Source organism: Lissotriton vulgaris, chromosome 1_1 (assembly GCF_964263255.1).
Source record: "Lissotriton vulgaris chromosome 1_1, aLisVul1.2, whole genome shotgun sequence".
NCBI classification, from domain to species: domain Eukaryota; kingdom Metazoa; phylum Chordata; class Amphibia; order Caudata; family Salamandridae; genus Lissotriton; species Lissotriton vulgaris.
Window position 1 is genome coordinate 2,039,579,198 of NC_141685.1, and position 15,544 is coordinate 2,039,594,741.

Below are 15,544 nucleotides of genomic sequence, written 5' to 3' on the forward strand. Positions count from 1 at the left end.
TCCTGGGGATCAAAATCTTACATCCCATATAGTCAGAAGCCTAGGAAGATCTCATATGAATCACAATGAACATGGAAAAAATATATAACCACCTCGCATATCGAAAATTAATTTTTTTACACAAATCTTGAAACCAGAATCATATTATTTAACTTTCTACAATCTTTAAGGAATTCAATCCAGCATTACAAGTGTTTTTGGTAAGACTAAAATTGAGATATTATTGCAATGTGGTTTATGTGTAAGTTGTTTTGTAGATGATATATACATCACAGATGATATCTTAGAAGAACATTTGCAGCAAGTAGACAATATAGTCACCAGGATAGCAGAGGCAGATAACAAACTGAATTTCAAGAAAGCAAGAGATTATTTTTAGATGTAATTTTTAGGTTACAAGTTATACAATGAAGACAAAAAACTCATATCTGGGTTCTTATGAAAATGAGTGACTCTTGAGCCTCCAAATTCCCTATTGAAATTACAAGCATTAAAGGAATTCCTACATTTTGATAGAATATATTTACCACATTATGCTGAGAGAATACAAATTCTATATCATCTTATTATGTCAACAGATTTCTTAAAGCAATGGAAGCAGCAACATACATAGATATTCACAGGATTACAGAGAAACATGATTACCACAGCATACTTTGAAACAATAGAAAACATATTACCTACTGGCGGTCGCCAGTAGGTATATATAGTTAGGATTTTTTCTCTATGGGATTTTTGAAAATTCTATGTCTAATAACTTTGGCGTTTGTGGACGGAATTGGCTGAAATTTTCAGGAAAATGGCACATTTTGTTTCTGAGCAGCTCCTGAAAATTTGGGGGGGTTCGTCAAGGGGGGGCAGAGAAAAAAGGGGGGTCCAAAACGCGTTTTTCCCATGTTAATTTCCATAGGGCGGTTGGCCTCACTTTTAGCTCGAACGGCTGAATGGATTTGCACGAAACTTGGCAAAATTGTAGGGACTGTTAGCCCGATGTGCCTTTGCTAGGTCTCAATATATGTGCTCCAGTGTATTTTGATAAATTAACGTGCAAAAAAATATATATATCTGTAACAGCGTCCCGGGTAGCGCTCCGGTTCGCGTACTTTTCGCGTAACGGAACTTTGCGAAGTGAAGCTGATTGGCTCTTCGGTGTCTGTCAACATTCTAAACAGTCCGGAGTGGCCGCCATCTTGTCTCTCGGTAGGATCGAGAGACAAGAGGAGGCCAAAACGAAGGGGAAATGACCATAAGGGGGCATAGTAGATCCTCCCTGACCCCCTAGGTTTGATGTGGAGGCTTTAAAAGGGCCCCGCGGGGCAAAAAAAAAAATAAATCTATTTTTTTGCGTTATCAATAGTGTTGTCCGTATTCCCAGTCAGTACCCTTCCCCACCCGCCATGTGCACAAAGACCGCATACATACCCCATAACGTCAAGGCTAAGTAACTAGAACGTCATAAGGAGTTGCAAGTCGCTCCCATACTGGCGCCATTTTGGTCGAGGTCAGGCAGGTTCAGAGTATAGTTCAATGTCTCCAATAAGTAGCGGCAGGACCAGAATCCCTTTCGGCAGTTCTGGCTTCGTCATTACGAGCACTAGAAAACAAGACATTCTGGGCAGTATCACCCTTGACGCAACCCTTTATTGTACAAGATGGTGTCTTTCAAAAGCCAGGGGTATAGGAGTATGAAACAAGCGAGCCATTTAATTGAAAAAACTAAACGTGACAAACAGTTGTAGGATCAGTGAAGGTTGATTTTTTAATTGAAAGTATAACAGGATCAGTTACAATAAAATCCTTCATACGCACACCATGGGCGAGTATCATGGGTAACATTACTTCGAAGCTTTATTAATACAATAATCAATAATGAAAAATTGACATCAATAGGGTTGTCCGTATTCCCAGTCAGTACCCTTCCCCGCCCGCCATGTGCACAAAGACCGCATACATCCCCCATAACGTCAAGGCTAAGTAACTAGAACGTCATAAGGAGTTGCAAGTCGCTCCCATACTGGCGCCATTTTGGTCGAGGCCAGGCAGGTTCAGAGTATAGTTCAATGTCTCCAGTAAGTAGCGGCAGGACCAGAATCCTTTTCGGCAGTTCTGGCTTCGTCATTACGAGCACTAGAAAACAAGACATTCTGGGCAATACCACCCTTGACGCAGCCCTTTATTGTACAAGATGGTGTCTTTCAAAAGCCAGGGGTATAGGAGTATGTAACAAGCGAGCCATTTAATTGAAAAAACTAAACGTGACAAACGGTTGTAGGATCAGTGAAGGTTGATTTTTTAATTGAAAGTATAACAGGATCAGTTACAATAAAATCGTCTATACGCACACCATGGGCGAGTATCATGGGTAACATTACTTCGAAGCTTTATTAATACAATAATCAAGAATGAAAAATCGACATCAATAGGGTTGTCCGTATTCCCAGTCAGTACCCTTCCCTGCCCACCATGTGCACAAAGACCGCATACATCCCCCATAACGTCAAGGCTAAGTAACTAGAACGTCATAAGGAGTTGCAAGTCGCTCCCATACTGGCGCCATTTTGGTCGAGGCCAGGCAGGTCCAGAGTATAGTTCAATGTCTCCAGTAAGTAGCGGCAGGACCAGAATCCCTTTCGGCAGTTCTGGCTTCCTCATTACGAGCACTAGAAAACAAGACATTCTGGGCAATACCACCCTTGACGCAGCCTTTTATGCTACAAGATGGTGTCTTCCATAAAGAAAATATTGTTGGCAGCATTTTGAAAGGAAAGATAAACGGCCGTTCTCCTAGTAAGTCTCACATTGTTACATTTATGAAGAATGTTGAAGAGTAGTATGTTGAAAATCTGAAGCCATCGTTCTACAAACTCTCAACCAGCCTTGGATGGAAAAATCCTGAAGAATGTACAAACTGAAAACCAGTTTTTGTTTGCATAGCATCAGCAGCAACACTTGAGTCAGCTTTGTGTGAAGCCGCCATCTTGATCCAATCAATACCGTCCCCTTGCACACATTCAGGGACCAGGCCGCAGGACGTGTCTTCAGGTCAAACGGATTGTGGGACAAGGTCAAGAATGGAAGAGTCACCAAAAGGCAAAAAGTTCCGCCGGACCCCGGGAGCCGGCCGCCTATGTCGGGGGCGATCTCAGGCCACACCAGGGCAACAAGACTTGGGGAGGGGGCAGGAGCCAAGCGTCCCCTCCCAGTCCGCGCCACCACACCGCCTCTGGGGGACCTCCGTCAAGCGGTTCAGGGAGGCACCGCAGGCAGCCATTCTTCAGATCAGTGGCTCTCACCGGCAAGGCTCCCCTCCTTTAGCAGCGATCGTTGGCGCTGTGGTTGCGGCCGGAGGCTCCTGCTTAGTCAACGCCCCGGCCTCTCCATGTCGTAGGCCGCATCACATTGCTTTCCAATGCAGTCAGGTCCTCAAACAGCCCCCACTTACACTCACCTATGAAAATCTTACTATTGATGCTTGACTGAGACCAAGGAGATCAGAGTGCATGTCTGTGTAAGGTGATGTACCTCTGGGGAGACAAGGTCCAGAATGGAAGAGTCGCTGTATCGCAAGAGTGGGTGAAATTTAGGTGGATGGCGGGTGAGACGCTGTAATAGCAAGAGCAGGCGCAACTCAGCTGGCCGAGAGAGACTTGGGGATGGGGGCAGGAGCCAAGCGCCCCCACGCAGTCCGCGCCACCACACCGCCCCTGGGGGGCCTCCATCAAGCGGTTCAGGGAGGCACCACAGGCAGCCGTTCTTCAGATCAGTGGCTCTCACCGGCAAGGCTCCCCTCCTTTAGCAGCGATCGTTGGCGCTGTGGTTGCAGCCGGAGGCCCCGCCTAGTCAACGCCCCGGCCTCTCCATGTCGTAGGCCGCAAGAGTGGGCGCAACTCTGCTGGCCGAGCGAGAAATACCGTCCCCCTGCACACATTCAGGGACCAGGCCGCATTGCGAGGGCACCGCAGGACGTGTCTTCAGGTCAAACGGATTGTGGGACAAGGTCCAGAATGGAAGAGTCGCTGTATCGCTGGAGTGGGTGAAATTTAGCCGGATGGCGGGTGAGACGCTGTAATAGCAAGAGCAGGCGCAACTCAGCTGGCCGAGAGAGACTTGGGGAGGGGGCAGGAGCTAAGCGCCCCCTCCCAGTCCGAACCAATGAAAAGTGTTATTTTTAGGTCACATGACCTAGCCTTACATCATTAGGAATTGATACATTGGGAGGGTTTGAGGTATTCCAGACTAGGACAGGCGCACTCCCTAGTGGCCGCACGGTATCGTGTCACTGAGTGTCAGACTCCAGGCAAAAGGGTGGGCGGTAATCCCTCGTAACCGCTCAATGGTGGATCACAAATCCACACTAATTTGTACAAAAACAACAATTGCCCCTGCTCTAGGAAAATATCACAATGCTCGGTGAGTCCTGGTTATGGTTTAGTAGTGAGTTACGCACATCAAAAATGTTTCAGAATCAACAGAAAGAAAGTTCAATGAGATAGAATCCTTGTTATAGAAAACAGATTTATTGTTCCTCTTGTTCTGGCCAACACGTGTTTCATCGCAGGGAAACAGACTGCGAATCTTCAGGGCCTTTAGGAAAAGAAAGCCGGAAGTAGCGATATGGCCACAAGTGTTATTGTTGCGCTAGAAAGCGTAGTCGGGTAATACCTTGAAAGGTTCATGGGAAAACATCCCCGGGAGGAGAAAAGATTAAAGCTGTTGCGCTAGAATCCGGTATTTAGGCGGGTGCACCTGAAAATATTCAATCTCCCTCCTGTAGTTCCCGGTGCCGTTGTCCGAAAGCGGTCCTTTTTTTATTAACAGACTGCGAATCTTCAGGGCTGGGTATAGATACAAAAGTTACATTTGTATGATTGAATTTACATGAGTGAAATAGTGATGGGTGACCCTTGGTGACATAAGGCGGGCATGCTAATGGGTGACATTCTGGCATAAAAGTGTGACTTGATATCAATGTTGTTCGTGACTGTGGATGGTGGTAAACTTTTATCGTGGCTATACAGATTGTGTGGATGTGATTTAGGGATCTAAAGTTTATTTATATTTTTTAAAAGCAAACACATTAACTAGTGTGCGTAGATGATGTATTCAAACAACGTGAAAAGAAGACACGGGAAGACATATAACAAGTTGGTGAGAAACGAGTGAAAAGGTGTCCGTGCTTGTGGGCAGTTACATGCTTCATTGTGACTTGTAGTGACTTTTTAGTTTCTTTAATTCGGGCAAATTCATGAAGGAAGGTTTTATAGTTAAATATATTGACAATTACATAGAATATATAATATACTTGGCCGGAGCGAATCGTGCTGTCATATGTACAAAAAGAAAATTATTAAGACTGTTTGAATCTTAGATAATGAGTTTTAAGGATACGCATGGTAAAAGACAACAAATGATGAAAATCTACTGTTCTTTCCCATGTAATTGATATGCTGCGTGTTTGTTGCGATGATATTCTGGGACTCAAATGTGTAAAACGCCACTGGTTAATGTGAGCGCCAGACACGGAGAAAGGAGGTATCAATTTGGGAGAGTGTGCTTGGAAATGCACTTGTATATTTTACCTCAGAACGCCGGGTATAACATTTACTAGGTGTTTGAATAGTACACGCATTTTTGTGGTTATAGTAGTTGAAAAGTGGGATATATTGGTTGTCAGGTTAACTGTAATTATGTTCCCATAAGGGGATCTAAGCATTAGTACGTGACTCACCCTTTAGGAAAAGAAAGCCGGAAGTAGCGATATGGCCACAAGTGTTATTGTTGCGCTAGAAAGCGTAGTCGGGTAATACCTACAGGTAAAAATAGTATACTTCAGAAATGTTGAGAGACGAGATGTTGATATGCATCAGGTCCCGTAAAGTCATTATGGGAGTAGGTGCTACATATAAACAAACCATAAATGAAAAATCATACCTTGAAAGGTTCATGGGAAAACATCCCCGGGAGGAGAAAAGATTAAAGCTGTTGCGCTAGAATCCGGTATTTAGGCGGGTGCACCTATAAGGTAAGTAATGGAAACACACGATGGTGTAATCTTTTCTCTATATAAGGCGGCTTGTTTAAGAGAGGGGAAAGGTAAGTATGCGAAGCGAGGTATTTTACCTGAAAATATTCAATCTCCCTCCTGTAGTTCCCGGTGCCGTTGTCCGAAAGCGGTCACCTGACAGGAAGTCGGGGTCTCTATTTAAGCCTACTTCCGGTATTCGCCCTGTCATTTTTACAAAAACACTAGAGCGGTAACGTTTCGTTTGGTTGGATGAAACGTTGGACCAAATTAGAAAAAATACTGCTATAATCTAATCGGGTTGGCTGAGTCAATCGGAAAAGGTGGTTTAAGTTTTAAATCTAAAATTTGGCGTTCTGATACACAGGGTCAAAATTATAAAACCCAAAAATCAGTTGGTGTTTAGTTTAGGCGAAATTAAATCACAAAAAGAGCCAAAAATAACGGCGTATTCATTTAGTTGTGAAAAAACCCGGTAGATGTCCGGTTAAATGAGAGTGTTGAAACGAAAATTGCCTTGGTTCTACTGATTCTCGGTTTAGTTTGATGTTATTCGATGTGACGTTGAGCAGACGAGTCAACAATAGAGTACATATTTACAATTGTAAGACTTGTGAATCCAGTGAGTATGTACAGTTACATGATGTTTGACAGACAACAAAAAAGAAAAAAAGAAGAAAGGCATGTTAGACCACATATTAGGCACATATATTGTTGTGTAAATATAAATATAAACATAAATATAGACATAAGTCTTGTTGAGTAAAATAATATAGGTTAAGTTTGAGACAATTAGTATCCCTCTGGTAATGTGGTTTTGGGTGTAGGGAGATGTTCTGGTTCTTTGTGGAGTCTGTTTCGGTTTAATTTAATTTAGTTCCCTAGAAAATATTGCATCTCAGGGTCGTAGTTCAGGCCCAGTTCAATACTATGGAGACGCATAATCCAGGTCGCTTCTTTTCTTCTCAAAGTTAGCTCTCGGTTGCCACCCCTAATGTGAGTAGGTACTGTTTCAATGCCATAGAAGCTAATGCGGAAGTCTTCAGTGGTTGACTGGCATTTGGCAACATGTAGGGCAACAGGATATTTGGGGTCTTGTTTTTGTATCGCTCTCATATGCTCAGAGATCCTGTCTTTCAGGCTTCTTATTGTGCTGCCCACATATTGTTTTCCGCAATGGCACTCAATTATGTATATGACATATTTGGTAGTGCAATTGATGTTAGCTTTGATGTCATATGAGTCTCCGTTGGGACCAGTAAATTTCGTTGTCTTGTGTTTAGCCCATTTACACATTACACAAAAGCCGCATTTGAAGAAACCTTTATTGCGTTGAGTCAACCAGTCCGGAGCTGTATCTGTTCTTGGAACAGTTGGACTGAGTCTGTTCTTCAGGGTTCTTCCTCTGCGGAAAGTTATTTGTGGAGTAGGTGGAATAAGATCCCTAAGTACTGGATCACTTTTAAGCAGATTCCAGTGTTTGATCATGCTGGTACGAATTGATCTATGTAGACTGTTAAATTCTGTGATCATCCTCACTGTGGAATCCTTTGTCTTTTTCGAGTTGGTACATCTAAGTGTCTCTGGTCTCGTGATTGTATTAAGTCTCTTTTTTGCTGTGGACAGGATAGTTTGGGAATATCCACGTTTTTTGAATCTCTGTTCCATGTCTTGTACAGTATCGACCAAGGCGCTGTCATTGCTGCAGTTTCTTCTGGCTCTGACGAATTCCCCAAATGGTATTGATCTGATTTGGTGTGGTGGGTGGTGACTATCCGCTCGAAGTATAGCGTTACAGGAGGTGGGCTTCCTGTAAAGTTTGCTGTGTAACTTGTTGTTGTGAATGTAAAACTCCAAGTCCAGAAACTCAATCTTGGTTTTGCTGGACTTCATCGTGAATCTCAGTTCCCAATCGTTATGGTTAAGGTGTTCAAAGAAACTTTGGAGAAGTTCGTCTGAGCCTGTCCACAGTAGAATACAGTCGTCTATATACCGACCCCAGAATAATATGGAGTCGGTGTACTGGCTGCCCTTAGTACCCCAAATATGGTTTGTTTCAAAGGAACCCATAAACAAATTGGCAAAAGATGGCGAGAATTTGGAGCCCATGGCTACTCCACGTTTTTGCCGGTACCAATTTTTTTGGAACATAAAGAAGTTGTTGTTGAGAATCAGAGTCATCATGGTTATTAACATATCGGTGTGCGCCCACAAGGAAGCTGGTCTGTTGGATAGAACTCGTGTGATAGCCTCTATGCCTAGGACAGGGTTGATACTAGTGTAAAGGGCAACTACATCCATAGTCACGATGGTGGTGTTTGGTTGCCATTCTAGGTCATTAAGTACACTTAGTATATGCTTGGAGTCCTGGATGAATGAGGGTAGATTTTTGACCAGTGGGCCTAGAAACAAATCCACATACTCAGCCAATCTCTCGGTTGGACCCCCTATGCCAGAGACAATTGGTCTGCCTGGTGGGAAGGGGAGATCTTTGTGGATTTTAGGAAGGGTATACAACCATGGAAACGTTGGTTTGTACACTTTGAGGTACATATATTCATCTTCGTTCAGAAGGCCATCTTCTTTCCATTTGTGTAGGTGGTCGTTAATGGATGTTGTTAAGATGCCCATGGGGTTAAGTGCAATCGGTTCATAACAGGAAGTATCAGCCAGTTGACTTAGTATTTCATTGTTGTAATCGTCTGCATTCATGATTACAATATTCCCTCCTTTGTCCGCTTCGCGGATCACAATGGTGGAAGTCTGAGTGAGTGTGGAGAGGGCAAAACGCTCACCTTTGGTGCGGTTATCTTTAAATGCAAATGTTTCGTTACGTTTTTTTGTGTTGATTCTGTTGATGTCATCCAGAACACGCTTGTGGAAAATGTCAATATTGTTGCCACCTGGTAGAGTTGGTGTCCAAGTGGATTTATTTTTCAAGCCACTCACAACCCCTAGGTCTGTATCTATGTTTAATTCTTCTAGAAGTTGTCCCATCTCTACGGGGCTCTCTTCGCATTCAGTGATAGATAACAATAGGTGTATTGCTTGTATATCTTTTATTGTAGTCACATTGTCTGTTAGTACATCAGGAATATTTTTAACATTTCTAGTGTTAGTAGTTTTTCCAGCAAAATACTTTTTCAATTTGAGGCTTCTTACAAATTTAAAGAGGTCTATTTTTGTTTGGCAAGTGTCTCCTACTGAGAAGGGATTGAAGTTTAAACCCCTGGAAAGGAGATTAGTCATATCTGCAGTTAGTGGAAAAGAGGAGAGATTGACCACTTGGACCTCATTCTGTTCGGTCTCTATTTCCTTGCTGTTCCTGACCTCAGTTTTTTTCTGTAGTCCTCGTTTGCCACCCCTGCTGCCTCTGTGGGTCTTTGATCTATGGTATCTCTTGGTGGTTGGGTCTTGTTCCCTTTGCGCATCCGTTCTAGCTCCACTAAAAAAGGAGTACTGTTGGTGTCTAGTGAATCTCGATCGGGTTCGCTTGTACCTGCAGAATTTAGGGAAGCATTGCTGGATGATACCGAACTCGGGGCGGAAGAGATGTTACCACTTTTTTTGGGGTTTTGAGGTCGTACTAAAGAGTCGTATTTACGGTCATAGGTAAAGATTCGACCATTGCGGTAATCTGCGTCATCTCTTTTTATTTGTCTGGCCTTCCTGTTTTTTATTTCTTCCTGATGTTTGAATAGTACCTCATCTAGAATGGTGTAATTTTTCACAGTAGGTTCTGGTAAATTGAGGTCTTTGATTTCTTGCTCTAGTTTCGCAATTTCTCCCAGTAGTTTACTGGACTTGCGATCAGCATTTTCTATCAGAATGTCCATAAGGGCAAAAGAGTTATTGGTCACAGAATCTTCCCATTTTTTTACTAGATCTAGATCAAGATCATCATAAGTTGGGAAAGTATTAGAGCGCAAGCCTCTCGGTATTTGTTTAAGACGCATATATTGCTTAAGGGTGGTAGAATCCCACCAGCGTGAGTTCTCCAGTTTTTTAAGTCTCTCTAATTTTTTGAATTTGTCTTTGAGGCCCTCCACACGGGGGGGGACCAGCATTTGCCGTGGCAGTGTGAGTAGGCATGCCCTTGGCGAGGTTCTCAAAGAGATCTGCTGCTATTTTATCTCTATCCATGTTGGTGTCGCTTTCGGACAACGGCACCGGGAACTACAGGAGGGAGATTGAATATTTTCAGGTGCACCCGCCTAAATACCGGATTCTAGCGCAACAGCTTTAATCTTTTCTCCTCCCGGGGATGTTTTCCCATGAACCTTTCAAGGTATTACCCGACTACGCTTTCTAGCGCAACAATAACACTTGTGGCCATATCGCTACTTCCGGCTTTCTTTTCCTAAAGGCCCTGAAGATTCGCAGTCTGTTTCCCTGCGATGAAACACGTGTTGGCCAGAACAAGAGGAACAATAAATCTGTTTTCTATAACAAGGATTCTATCTCATTGAACTTTCTTTCTGTTGATTCTGAAACATTTTTGATGTGCGTAACTCACTACTAAACCATAACCAGGACTCACCGAGCATTGTGATATTTTCCTAGAGCAGGGGCAATTGTTGTTTTTACATCATTAGGAACCCAAAAGTGAAATGAACCAATGAAAAGTTTTATTAACAAGTCACATGACCTGTTATGCTTACGTTACGCGCTCCGCGCCGCGCCCCGGATCGCTTCCGGGTAGCTGCTTTTCGCGCCTCGCGCACCGGAGCACTTCCGGGTGCGCTAACGCGGCGCGTCATATGACAGAAGGGACAGGCAACAAGAACCATCAGTCAAAGAGGGGAGGGCAAGTTCTTCTCTACCGGGTCAGGTTGGGGCTCCACCGGAACTGATCGAATTGGTAGTCTACAGTGTTTCTGGATGTTTCAGACTGAAGCTGGCGTCAGCATGAGAGCACCACGATCTCGTGACTCCGTCGTGGCCATTCCGCAAGCAATCATGGCAGTCGCTCCCCACCGTAAGTCTGCGGGAGTCGGGGGCCCCAGTGACTCTTGTAGAATCTTCAAGGCTGAGGGGACACTTTTGGGAATGGGGCCCATGCCCTAGCAGTCAAGCGTCCGAGTTCCAGGGTTGCCCAGAGCCATCCTTGCAGGCCAGGCCCAAGTCTGTGGAGTCGACCGCCATTTCCTGAGCTCCGTGGCAGCCGCCTCTCGCTGTACTGCAAGAGTGGGTGCAATTCATCCGGATGGCGGGTGAGACGCTGTAATAACAAGAGCAGGCGCAATTCAGCTGGCCGAGCGAGGCCCTGTGCCGCAGGAGCGGGCGCAACTCAGGTGGCCGAGTGAAGCGCTGGGGTGTAGCTGATAAACCTCCACCTGGGGAGCTGGGGGAGGCTCGTTCGCGCCGCCTCTCCCTTTCAGTGCACCCCACGCCGTCAAGCATCCGAGTTCAAGGGTTGCCCAGAGCCATCCTTGCAGGCCAGGCCCAAGTCTGTGGAGCCGACCGCCATTTCCTGAGCTCCGTGGCAGCCGCCTGTCGCTGTACTGCATGAGTGGGTGTAATTCATCTGGATGGCGGGTGAGACGCTGCAATAACAAGAGGAGGCGCAATTCAGCTGGCCGAGCGAGGCCCTGTGCCGCAGGAGCGGGCGCAACTCAGGTGGCCGAGTGAAGCGCTGGAGTGTAGCTGAGAAACCTCCACCTGGGGAGGTGGGGGAGGCTCGTTCACGCCGCCTCTCCCTTTCAGTGCACCCCACGCCGTGTCCTGACGCAGGTATATGTGATGGTTGGACCAGGGCACCGCAGGACATGTCTTCAGGTCAAACGTATTGTGGGACAAGGTCCAGAATGGAAGAGTCACCAAAAGGCAACAAGTTCCGCCTGACCCCGGGAGCCGACCGCCTATGTCGGGGGCGATCTCAGGCCACACCAGGGCAACAAGACTTGGGGAGGGGGCAGGAGTCAAGCGCCCCCTCCGAGTCCGCGCCACCACACCGCCACTCGGGGGTCTCCGTCAAGCGGCTCAGGGAAGCATCGCAGGCAGCGGTTCTTCAGATCAGTGGCTGTTAGCAGCGATCGTTGGCGCTGTGGTTGCGGCCGGAGGCCCCGCTTAGTCAACGCCCCGGCCTCTCCATCTCATAGGCCGCAGAGTAGTCGGGGAGAAATCCCGGGAACGGCGGCATGCATTTGGATCGATGTTGCAGCAGGCTGCCATGTAAATAGTTATTTAATAAAACGTTTTACCCTGTTACTTTGGTGGTGTGTTGTATATATTTATAATATTTGCATAGTGTTTGTCGTTGTTTTGGGCGGGGTGTCTTGCAGCCATCATGGCGTCGAGCTCAGTTCCTCTTACTAGTTTCATATTTCTCATGAGGGGTTGTTCCTAATGTTTCTAATTTAGCGAGGCCAAAAAGAGATCCCATTAGTGGCCTACTGATTTTGCTTGATTCCATTTATTGTTTCTAACGATTTTTCACTATCTGCAAAGACTAAACAGAGTATTGCGACTCTGTGCTTGTTTGTAAATAGAGAATGAACCAAAGAGAACCAATTCTAAAACAGTAAATGCTTGGATAACAATAAATCAAATGGAGAGGGAAGCAGGCACAACGGATTACAACGGGGGCAAAGGCCTGCGTTACCTACCCTTCACTATCTGCAAAGAGAGAATACTCCTAAAAGAAAAGAGGGGGGGAGGGAGGGGTGGGGGCAGCGTTCAAAGCACATCAGCGTGCATAGACACGAAAATGTTTTTACCTACCACGTACTTGACATTTTGAAGCTTTTGATATTTGCTATTAAAAAACCATTGAAATTCACTGAAAAAACCATAGGTTATAGACCATATATAGTTAGGAATTAGCATTTACAAAACCTTATTTTACTCACACAAAACCATTGAAATTCCATATATAGTTAGTTGCACTAACTATATATCGCGCACCCGCAATCCACTGCTGATGATGTCACATATTACATCATTCATGACATGGTCAGTGACATCACTGATGACATCACTGATGACATCTCATTTGACATTACTGATCACATCACTGATGACATCATTCATGTGATAATACGATGAACCTCTTCAGACTCTAATATAACGTTAGATACACTCAGTGTAAACAGACACTCACAGACTGTCACTCATCCATGGAGTTACTCATACACCTAGTCAGTCATGCAAAGAATCAATCACACCTCCATTTCCTCAACTATACAGTTATACACACCTTACTTATTCAAACATATTCTAACACATATTTACTCTCTTATACAATCACTGATACAAGTTCACAATGATCCATACAGCCACTCACACATTCATTGGCTCTTATGCACGGTTATATATGTCAACTCTCACATGTACTGTGTTTTACATATGTACTTACTTTGACATGTTGCACTGAGATATCCAATCACTCACCAATAAACTCATGCACACAGTCAACCACCCATGCAGCTGTTTCCACATGCACTTTTGAACCCATACATCTAGTGAATCAACTGCTCACACATCTATGCACAGAGTCATACACCTCCCAGCCACTCACACACATACTTAGACTCCCATACAAATACTTGGGCAACTAATGAATATCCCATATAGTTACTCATATAGCTATTGATTAACACATTCAGCAGTTTACAGAAGAACAGACATAATGATGCACAAATTAAGACAGTTTAGTCACTAACCCATGCACTCAGTGAGACACATTTAATCACTCACTCATACAGTCAGTCATGCACCTACTAAATTCTTCATCCAGACACTTATACATCCACTCATTCTTCAATATGTAAGACATATTTTAACTTTACAGAAACATACAGTCATTGAATAATGTTATCAGTGAAGTCATTTGAGTTGTCATCAGTGATGTCATCAGTGAAGTCACTGACCATGTCATAAATGATGTAATATGTGACATCATCAGCAGTGGATTGCGGGTGCGCGATACATAGTTAGTGCAACTAACTATATATGGAATTTCAATGGTTTTGTGTGAGTAAAATGAGGTTTTGTAAATGCTAATTCCTAACTATATATGGTCTATAACCCATGGTTTTTTCAGTGAATATATATATATATATATATATATATATATATATATATATATATATATATATATATATATATATATATATATATATATATATATATATATATATATATATATATATATCAATACTCGAAGGTGTCCACCTGTGAGTAGCACGCGAACAGCAGCTTGGTTTATGTATAGGTGAGGACAGGGATCCACTCGTAGACGCCGCTCCGTACGGGATCTGCCCGACGCGTTTCGAAGCTCCTTCTGCTTCTCTTCAGGGGCTTTAACGGAAGCGGTGTGCGCAACCGCCGACCCACTTCCCCATTTAATGTATTACACACCCACCGATGGGAGGCTCAAATGAGACTGTGCATTCTGGGAAGTGTGGTCCGGGAAGCACACAATCAAGTCCTGTATGGACTCCACCAGTGGGCCCATCCTCGATTCCAAGTACGACTGCTGCTTCACATTAGTGACCCCCAGGGTGCCAGGGTGGTGCATACTCCACTGCTGGACGGCCGCGTATACATCAATGCTCGAAGGTGTCCACCTGTGAGTAGCACGCGAACAGCAGCTTGCTTATATGTCATATGGAAATTGGAGAAGTGTGTCAGCGGGTGCGCACACCGCTTCCGTTAAAGCCCCTGAAGAGAAGCAGATGGAGCTTCGAAACGCGTCGGGCAGATCCATTACGGAACGGCATCTACAAGCGGACCCCGTCCTCACCTACACATATATCAAGCTGCTGCTTGTGTGCTACTCAAAAGGTGGACAACCTGGAGGGACAATTTACACGCGGCAGTCCAGCCGCGGAGTATGCACCACCCCGTTATCCTTGGGGGTCACGGAAGTGAAACAGCAGCCGTACATGGGATCGAGGACGGACCCACTTGTGGGGTCCATACAGGACTTGATTGTGTGCTTTCCGCACCACACTTCCCATAATGCACAGTCTCATTGGAGCCTCCCATCGGCGGGTGTGTCATATGGAAATTGGAGAAGTCTGTCAGCGGGTGCGCACACCGCTTCCGTTAAAGCCCCTGAAGAGAAGCAGAGGGAGCTTCGAAACGCGTCGGGCAGATCCATTACGGAGCGGCATCTACAAGCGGACCCCCATCCTCACCTACACATATATCAAGCTGCTGCTTGTGTGCTACTCAAAAGGTGGACAACCTGGAGCGACAATTTACACGCGGCAGTCCAGCCGCGGAGTATGCACCACCCCGTTATCCTTGGGGGTCACGGAAGTGAAACAGCAGTCGTACATGGGATCGAGGACGGGCCCACTTGTGGGGTCCATACAGGACTTGATTGTGTGCTTTCCGCACCACACTTCCCATAATGCACAGTCTCATTGGAGCCTCCCATCCGCGGGCGTGTCATATGGAAATTGGAGAAGTGTGTCAGCAGGTGCGCACACCGCTTCCGTTAAAGCCCCTGAAGAGAAGCAGATGGAGCTTCGAAACACGTCGGGCAGATCCATTACGGAGTGGCATCTACAA